This window comes from Octopus sinensis, linkage group LG17, assembly GCF_006345805.1.
Source record: "Octopus sinensis linkage group LG17, ASM634580v1, whole genome shotgun sequence".
Lineage (NCBI taxonomy): Eukaryota > Metazoa > Mollusca > Cephalopoda > Octopoda > Octopodidae > Octopus > Octopus sinensis.
In genome coordinates, this window is record NC_043013.1 from 25,887,757 (window position 1) to 25,898,159 (window position 10,403).

At 36.8% G+C, this 10,403-nt stretch overlaps 1 long non-coding RNA gene across 1 annotated transcript; it reads right to left on the reverse strand.

The window, feature by feature from the left end:
* Positions 1-1,952: 1,952 nt before the first annotated feature.
* On the reverse strand, positions 1,953-7,616 carry LOC118766660. Its single transcript, XR_005002585.1, has 3 exons — positions 7,570-7,616; positions 3,041-3,042; positions 1,953-2,507 (listed from the first exon to the last, which is right to left on the reverse strand). It is a non-coding gene; the product is annotated as an uncharacterized LOC118766660 (long non-coding RNA).
* Between the last annotated feature and the right edge of the window lie 2,787 nt (positions 7,617-10,403).

A 10,403-nucleotide genomic window follows, 5' to 3' on the forward strand; every position in this document is an offset into this window, starting at 1 on the left:
CACCTAAAACATTTCTTTAAACCTTTTTTTCAACGTTAAAGAAATCCAAGAAACAGTCTTACACCAGCTCACACACACACACGCGCGCTGCATTAATTTAGCCACCAACATATCAATAGTTCTCCATTTAAACTCTACCGTATAATCGAAGCATTTTAATAAATCAATGTTTCTTTATAAAAATGTTTACTGCATTAAAAAAAAAGCAGAAAACAATTTAAAAAAATGGAATTAAAACAGAGAACAAATAGGAATAAAAGCAAATAAGAAACAAATAAGAGTGTTATATTCAGAATTTCTGAATATATGTTTTGGTAAAATAGCTGGAAGTAACAATCTTTAACTGACACTCCACGTTTATATTTCAATCTTTAATCAAAAGTTATAGACCCATCTATCTCGCTTTTGGTTGTTTTATGTATATTTTAAATCTTTAAACTCCTTCTGAAATAAATTTCAGTATACCTGTTAGATGTCTGGATCGGACCACATTGTTATAGGCTCATAACAATGTCCTTTCAGTGCAGGAAACCAGGCTGGTTTCAAAGAGAATCCGATGCAATCTTTTATTTAAAATGTAATAGAACGTTTCATGGCTGTCGACAAGCATGATTCGCAATATCAAGGTTGATAAAATAATATTTCGGTATTTGTGCTGTTATTGAATTCTCAGAAACAGTAACGGGTCGAATTCATCCCTAAGTATCTATCTCTGTCAAAGGTAATTTTTTCTTGTTTCAGCCATTAGACTACAACCATGCTGGTGCACCAACTTGAATGTTTAGTCGAGCGAATCAACGCCAGGATTTTTTTGAGCTTGGTACTTACTCTATCGGTTTCCTTTGTCGAACGGGGACGTAAACACACCAACACTGGTTATCAAGCAGTAATGAAGAGACAAACACATACACGCGCGCGCATACATATATATAACTAGCTTCTTTTAGTTTCCATCAACCAAATCCATTCACAAGGCTTTGGTCGGGCCGAGGCTATTGTAGAAGTCACTTGCCCAAGATATCATGTAGTGGAACTGAACCCAGTACCATGTGGTTGTGCAGCAAACCTCTTACCACACAGCCACGCCTGCGCCTATTACGGCTCCGTTGTTTTGAATTAATCATGCATTATCTTGTAGCTTCGCGATTTCGATAATGTGATTGTTTAATTCTTAGAAAGACATTACAGAGCTGGTGTGAGAGGCCGGATCGGACCAGCCGGAACTTAAAAACAAACTGAATATTTAGACCGCATAGGACCAGTTTAAATGCTGCGAGTAGGAGCACTTCTATGTGACACACAAAAATGATGACTAAAAATGTCCACATATTTTTATATTCTCATGTATTTAAACATTTTACATGGAAGGGCGCTGTTTATCTCACACGCTTGTAAGAAATCGGTACTACTGCCTCTACTACTACTACTACTACTACTACTACTACTACTACTACTACTACTACTACTACTACTACTACTACTCTACTACTACTACTACTACTACTACTACTACTACTACTACTACTACTACTACTACTACCACTACTACTGCTGTTGCTGCTTCTTTAGGATGAAGCGGCAGTGATAACAATGGCGGTGGGAGTTAGTTTTATCACAACCTTACACCCTAGCGGGGTCCTTTCATTTTTTCTCTGGTAACAAAAGCCTTTGAATTGGTCCAAGTCCTTTCCACGTCTATAATCGTTACATTTCACTATGGTTATATGTGTTCAATCTCTTCGACAAGATTCCTAGATTGATCCAATTCTATACACACACACGCACGCACGCACACACACACACACACACACACACACACACACACACACACACACACACCACACACACACACACAAGCACACGCACACACACACACAAACATCAGTGAGTAAATAAAGGAGATAAAGAGAGGGAGAGGGAGGGAGAGAGAGAGAGAGAGAGAGAGCGTCAGCACTAAGATACCTCAGGGTTGAAAAGTTCAAACTTCCACTTCATATGCAAACCACTGACTGTTTACGTGTCTTTGCCCGAGTGAACGCTGACACGTCGTCGACGTCAAAATTCAGCTTTTGTTGATGTCTGTCTTGTATAACAACTAACAACCACTGGTTACTTCTACGTGCATTACGGAATAATGGTCTGTATAATTTGCAATAAACCTCTACAAAGCTCTATGAATTCAAGCCAAGTTGGGAGTATCAGTGTTGACTATCGACTGGCTGAAAACAATAGTCAAATCTCCATCAAATTTTACTCTGCTGTCGTACAAAAACAAAAAAAAGGACAAGGAAATATTGAATAATGTAATCATAGGCAAACGAAAAGACGAGATGGTGACGACATAATTGAAACGTCAGTACTTTTTGGTACTTTTTGCCATAAAAAAATTGGGTTATCTCCCCACTAAAAAGTTGAGTTTACGTGGCGACAAGAGGTTGGATTAAAAGAGATCCTTTTGATTCGATACTTCAGCACATTGTTGACATTTGGCCTCCTCAATAGGAATGCTATGATTTGTTACAAAAATGTTATCAGATTCAATAAGATGTTTCATTTTTTCAGTTTTGTATGATGTGTTATAAAAATATTATCAAATTCATTAAAATGTTTAATCTTTTTGCTTTTCATGTTTATTAATTTTTTCTTTTTTTTTTGGTTTTATTGAGGGCTAAACAATTTTTTTAGTTGGGGGACATAACCCATTTTTTTATTGGGATAAAAAGTACCTAAACCTCTACAATGCTCTATAAATTCATGCCCATTTGGGGATATCAGTGTAGACTATCGACTGGCTGAAAACAATAGTCAAATCTCCATCAATTTTTACTCTGCTGTCATACATATATTGGATATATTGGATAATGTAGTCATAGGAAAACAAAAGGACGAGATGGTGACGATTTAATTGAAACGTCTTTGAACGGGGCTGATCTGGTATCGAATAAGTCAAAAGCCTTGCGTGTTTCCGTGTTTACGTTAACGGTTAGATACTAGCTCGCAGAATTGCAATGAGCAGGTTAATTAATGCCTTTAGTTCTACGCCTTTATAATCGTAGTCTCAAGTCTGCCACAAACCTACAAAGCGCATCATCAAGCCGCAGCCCAAACCGGTCGCGTAAACGAGAAGCTAATCTATCGCAGACTTAACTTCCGAACTGTTGCTTCGGAACTGCAGCACACCTTTCCCGAAAATACTACCATACATATCCACATACAACCTCAGAAACAAAGAAGCCTTCACCATCATCACCCAAAATCTACCAATGGTGCATTAGGACCCCAAATTAAAGGAAATTTTACACACATATAAGATCATTAAAAGCCAACAACCGAAATCACTAAAAAAGATCCTCACAAAGGCAAAATTATTTTCTAAAATAAAAGACGCAAAAGTGAAAAAATGTGGTCTACCAAATTGCGCAACACGCCCAAACCTTCTAAAAAGGACCAGAATTCCTTTTTAAAGCGGGATAAAAATTCAAAATATTGTGCCTCAGAAACCTGATTTATGTTATAAGATGCTCGGGCTGCCACCAATACTACATAGGGTCCACGGGATTATCACTCAAACACAGATGCACATTGCACCGACAGTAGATTGCATTCCCAGAATACAGAATGATACCCTTTAATGAACACGTTGAGAGATGCGCAATTTGTAACCTTTCCATTTTTCAATGTGTCATTGGAACACCAACACAAGTTAGATTAAATAAGGAAACCTACTCATTGAAAATATAAGCCAAAACTTAACCATTTCTATCATTCTTAAATAAGTAAATTTACCTCATTGAAAAATATAAAGCAAAACTTAACCACTTGTAACATTTTATTCTACCAGAACCGAATCATGTTAAATTAAGAAAACCTAATCATTCCCAACATTTTTTATTATCTCCCTTAAGCCGAAAAATTCATGATTACCTTCCCCTGTTTGGAATTCCCCTACATCACACCGTAGCGAAGAAATGATACAATATCTGTAAAGAAATTTGAGAAATTTGGGAAGAAAATACGAAACCGGTTATTTTCCAAAAACAATGTCACTACACACAAGTCTTCTATAGTTTTTTTCATTCTATTTTGTTTTTTATACATACATACATACATACATACATACATACATACATACATACATACATACATACATACATACATACATACATACATACATACATATACATTTGCAGCGTGGAAGATATTTGTAAGCCATTCACAGCACCAAGTTTTGTCAATGAGCAGGTCGCAGTTTCAAAGCGACAAAAATATTTTGACACAAATGAAATTTAAATGTTGAAGTGAAACTAAAGGTATTTGTATGCTTTTGAATGGCTTACAAATACCTTCCACGCTGCAATCGTTTTCGTTTCAGCACACGATCTCAGATCAAGTCACTTGCCATGCAAGTACATCTCCATAATATCTATCTATCTATCTATCTATCTATCTATCTATCTATCTATCTATCTATCTATCTATCTATCTATCTATCTATCTATCTATCTATCTATCTATCTATCTATCTATCTATCTATCTATCTATCTATCTATCTATCTGTCTGTCTATCCTTGTATTCCTTCCCGGTGCCTGTGTGTGTGGATTGTATTCTATAATTCAAAATTCCCAGTCTTGTGGAAAATTGTCTCAGAGTGGTTCGGTCTGAGAATTCTGATGAAAGACAACACGTGTCTATAGAAAACGAAACAATTTCACAAGTAGGAATTCATATAATTCTACAATGAATTCTCATTATTGCCACTGAAAGAAAACCAAATATCTGAACGAAAAATAAAAGGGGTGGTGGTCTTTGTTGGATTGCTGTTGATCATAGATCTCTGCACCAGCGGGGGTGACTTTGAGTTAAACAGCAATAAAAAAGCAACGCTCCACTGTTTTTGTCTCCGTCTTTATTCTACAGAGAGAGAGAGAGAGAGGGGAGAGAGAGAGAGAGAGAGAGAGAGAGAGAGAGAGAGAGAGAGAGCGAGACAGAGAGAGAGGGGGGGAAGACAGACAGACAACAGGTGATGGTAAATATCATTGCATAGGAATGAAATGTCAGAACAACTAAAAGAGATGAACGTTTTTGCGATAACGGTAACTGCAGCAGTTTATTGTATATGTATGGAAACGCAGCGCCAGCAGCAGTAGCGGCGACAACAGCAGTAGCGGCAGCAGCAGTGGCAGCACTGGTGATGATAGCAACAGCAACAGTTCGACTTGTTGAGCATCACTGGCTGCCAGAAATGGTAGAGGGTGAGCTAAAAGCAACCTCTAACAATATTAATATTTCTTGTTAGAAATAAGATAATTATTGTATCGCCTGACATAATATTTAATTGACAGGATTTCGTGGACGTCAACCAACAGAAATGTTATAAATTTCTGTTTAGACGAAAAAGAACGAGAGTTTCGTTGAAGTGAACCTACAGAAATCTCGCAAATTTCATTTCACGCTAAACTGTGTATCATGCAAGAGGGACCTCAAAGAAATATTTTCACTTAAAGAGCTATAAGGCGGTGAGCTGGCAGAATCGTTGGCACGCCGGGCGAAATGCTTTGCGGTATTTCGTCAGCCGTTACGTTCTGAGTTCAAATTTCGCCGAGGTCGACTTTGCCTTTCATCCTTTCGGGGTCGATAAATTAAGTACCAGTTACGCACTGGAGTCGACTTAATCCGTTTGTCTGTTCTTGTTTGTCATCTCTGTGTTTAGCCCCTTGTGGGTAGTAAAGAAATAGGTATTTCGTCTGCCGCTACGTTCTGAGTTCAAAACAATGTACATGATAACACTTCCAATCAGTTAAATTCATGAGAGCCACTGCCTGGTACGGTATCAGGGCATTTATTATTATTATTATTATTATTATTATTATTATTATTATTATTATTATTATTATTATTATTATGCATAATTAAAGCATGGAATACCATGCACGCCAGTAATTGTTTAAAATTTAATAAAATATAGTTAATCCAACAAAAAGATCTTTTCACTATTTTAAAACTTCTCTAGGCGAAAGTGTAAAAACGATGGGATCAATCTTATGACAAAATATATATAACAAAAAATAATAGTATATAAAAATATCAATCGAGCATCCAAGACTTAACTCTATATTTATTTGGTAGACTGTTTGAAAAATGTGAAGGTGCATGACATAGTGGTTTTTGTGTTGCACTCAGGATCGCTAGATCGTGTGTTCGATCCACGGACCAAGCAGAGCCTTGTATTCTTGAGCAAAACACTTCATTTCACGTTGTTCCAGTTTACTGAGCTCTAAATGGCTAACCCTGCGACAGAGGACGACCCAATTTTTGCAAATCATATTTCTGATATCTTATGGATGGGGAATACAACAACTAAAGCATAAAGTTTGTGGAAACGTACGTAGCAATGCATTAAAGGTTTTGGGAATTTCCATCCAAAAGTTCTTGTTATACACATACTTTTAAGTTAATCTCTAAATATTTCCTATATAATTCCGAGCCAGCACCGCAAGTTACCACGTTTCATAAGCGAATACGTCTACGCGAAGAATGCGATTTAAGATAGAAAATACAGGTAATGTGCATATATGCATATTTCAAGAGCTATTACTCTTTCATCAGTACTACATTGTTTAACCCAACACCCGCTAAGTTTAGCAGTGTAACACTATAGGATAGACCATTATTCATTTTAAACTCATAGTTTTCCACCTTGAATGTTTCCCTTCAATATCAATATTATTTATAAAGTGAGATCTATTGAATTTATCTCTCTTTCTTCTGTAATAATTGCTTCTAGCTTTTCGGTTTTTATCTAAGTCAGTGATTCCCAACGTTGGAGCACATGCCCCACTGGTGGAAAATTTGTAGTGGGACATGTGATCCAAAATTTGTTTTTTCTTTTTTCTTAAGTGGGACATGGAATTGTGAAAAGCATTTTTCACTGCAAACATACTACACTTAAACTCTGCCTAGCCAAACCAATCCCTCCAGCCAAGCATACCATGTGAAGACTGTTTGCTACAGTATAGTGCTGTTCTAATTCTACAGCTGAAATTGTCTCTTCAAATCAAGGAAATTTTCCCGAGTCGCCAGGCATTAAGTTCTCATTAAAGAGATTCCCTCTTTTTTTTCTTAGTCAATTATGTATTTACTTTTGGTACTCAGTACTTAAGGGTTACTGGTAGATTCTTTTGCATCAAATAACTGTGATAGAATATTAAGAATAAAATAAAATAACTGTGATAGAATATCAAAAATAAAATCCTTTTTTCCAGCTACCAGTGGGGCATGCATTTTTATGGAAAGCTATTGTGTGGGCCTGGGAGGGGGGAGGGTAATAGGTTGGGAAACACTGATCTAAGTAAAGGCAAATTTTGATTTGTTTTCTTGGGGGCTTCTTCGTTCTTGTACGCTACTACCGGTCTAGACAACACAAACACATATAATATACTCGTACGTACATGCATACATACATACTTTCATACTTACATACACACACACACACATACATACATACTTACACGCACATATATATATATACACACACACATATACATTCATACATAGGCGCGGGAGTGACTGTGTGGTAAAAAGCTTCCTTCCCAACCACATGGTTCCGGGTTCAGTCCCACTGCGTGGCAACTTGGATGAGTGTCTTCTACAATAGCCTCGAGCCGACCAAAGCCTTGTGAGTAGATTTGGTAGACGGAAACTGAAAGAAGCCCGCCGTATACATACATACACACCACACACACACACACACACACATACACATGTATTTGTACGTCTCTGTTTGTCCCCCCACCATTGCTTGACACCCAATGCTGGTGTGTCTATGCCCATCCCCTGTAACTCTGTAACTTAGCGGTTTCGGCAAAAGAGACAAATAGGCTTACGAAGAATAAGTCCTGGAGTTGAAAGGCGGTGCTCCAACAAGGCCGCAGTCAAATGGCTGAAACAAATAAAAGAATACGTACATACAGACACACACACGCGCACGCCCACGCACATACATACATACATACATACATACATACATACATACATACATACATACATACACAGATACATACATACATACATACATACATACATACATACATGCATACATACATATTAACTAGCTGTAACTTCAAAGTTACAATCCATTATATCTTTCTTTAATAAAATTGTACTCTACAAGAGTATAGCTTAATGTGAAATTCTTTTTATTATAACTAAATATAAAAACAATCATATATGTGTGTGAGAGGGTGTGTGTGTGTATCTGTGCCTGTGTACATGTGTATATATATGCGTTTACATGCATGTTTGTACGTGAACAATGCGATTATATGACTGTGTATGTCCATTATTTACATTATTTACATTTGACGGATATTTGGGCTTATAAGGAAGGATAGGAAAATATTAGATAATTAGCCCTAAAATTCACTCCATATGGCGTAGTAGTTAAGAGCACGGGCTACTAACCCCAAGATTCCGAGTTCGATTCCAGGCAGTGACCTGTATAAGAATAATAATAATAGTAACATCGAAAAATACCTCAGGAATGAGAACCCAGGTTCGAAATTTCTCCAAGATACCTGATGAAAACTAGAGGGTAATACAACGTTTCGGCTTATATACCCTTCAGCCTTCATCAGGTGTCTTGGGGAAATTTCAAACCTGGGTTCTCATTCCTAAGGTATTTTTCGTTGTTATTATTATTATTATTATTATTTAGGTCTCTTCTTGAAATCGAAATCTTGGGATTAGTAGCCAGCGCTCTTAACTACTACGCCATATGTCCGTGGGCAATTATGGAGTGAATTTTAGGGCTTATAAGGAAGGATAGGAAAATATTAGATTTATAAGCCCTAAAATTCACTCCATTGGCGTAGTAGTTAAGAGCACGGGCTACTAACCCCAGATTCCGAGTTCGATTCCAGGCAGTGACCTGTATAATAATAATAATAATATTAGTAACATCGAAAAATACCTTAGGAATGAGAACCCAGGTTCGAAATTTCTCCAAGACACCTGAGGAAGGCTGGAGGGTATATCAGCCGAAACTTTGCGTTAACAACAAACAAGATGAGGACAAATATCCATCAAATGTAAATAATGTAAATAATTCCTCATCGCTTAAATATAGAACTGTATGTATATGTCATCTCTGAAGTGAAAAATGAAAAAGAAGAAAAAAGCAAACAAAACCTGGGTTCTCATTTCCGCCAACAAAACAAACAAAAATCGCAAAAAAATAAATCAAGTATTAAGACAAAAATATTTGAATTTCAATGAATGCTCCTGAAATATTAGAATTTATATTTTCCAATTATATCTCTTTGATGAATCTCTGCTTTGCTTTCAAAACAATCCAGTGGAAGCAGCCTCGCATTGAATTGAATGAAATATCGTTTGGCAATCACATTATCTTTGATTGAATTCAACTGCTGTAGACTTCCCAAAATAGATCCAACCGACTGAAAAAAAAAAAGAAAAAAAAAAATAGAAAACAGGCGTTTACGGCGGCAGGTGAATGTGTTAGGATAGGAAGAAAAATTCTTATGGCGAACAGAAAAATAAAGAAGAAGAAAAAAAAAAAGAGGAAAACATGGCCTTTTTCAGCGTGTGCCTTTTGTTTTTGATGAAAGCAAACATGACTGTAAGATTTCTTGTGTTTATACATACATACATAATACATACATACATGCATGCATACATACATACATACATACATACATACATACATACATACATACATACATACATGCATGCATGCATGCATGCATGCATACATACATACATACATACATACATACATACATACATACATACATACATACATGCATGCATACATACATACATACATACATACATACATACATACATACATACATGCCTCAGCCTTTTCTCTATTGGCAAGATATCTTGGAATAAAACTGAATAATCTTTTCTACACTAGGCACAAGGCCCGAAATTTTGGGGGAGGAGACCAGTCGATTAGATCAACCCCAGTACGCAACTGGTATTTAATTATCGACCCCGAAAGGATGAAAGGCAAAGTCGACCTCGGTGGAATTTGAACTCAGAACGTAGCGGCAGACAAACCTAATATTTTAAGAAACCTCTTCACCAGTCTATACTTCTCTAAGGCACACACGCACATACAACTTCTACCATTTCTTGAATTGGCAGAAATGTTCGAGCGTCGAACAAAATACCATCCAACTGATTATGTCTTCAGTCCAAATTTCTCCCAACTCATTACGTTATGAGTTCAAATTTCGCCAGAGTCAACTGTAAAAGAAAGTGCTTGTCATGTATTGGGGTTGATGATATTAACTAACCTCCTGCTATACAAAGTACGAAATAGCTGGCAGTCGTCGTACGGTGCTCGACCGAACAAGAGAAAAGAAAAGAATCAAT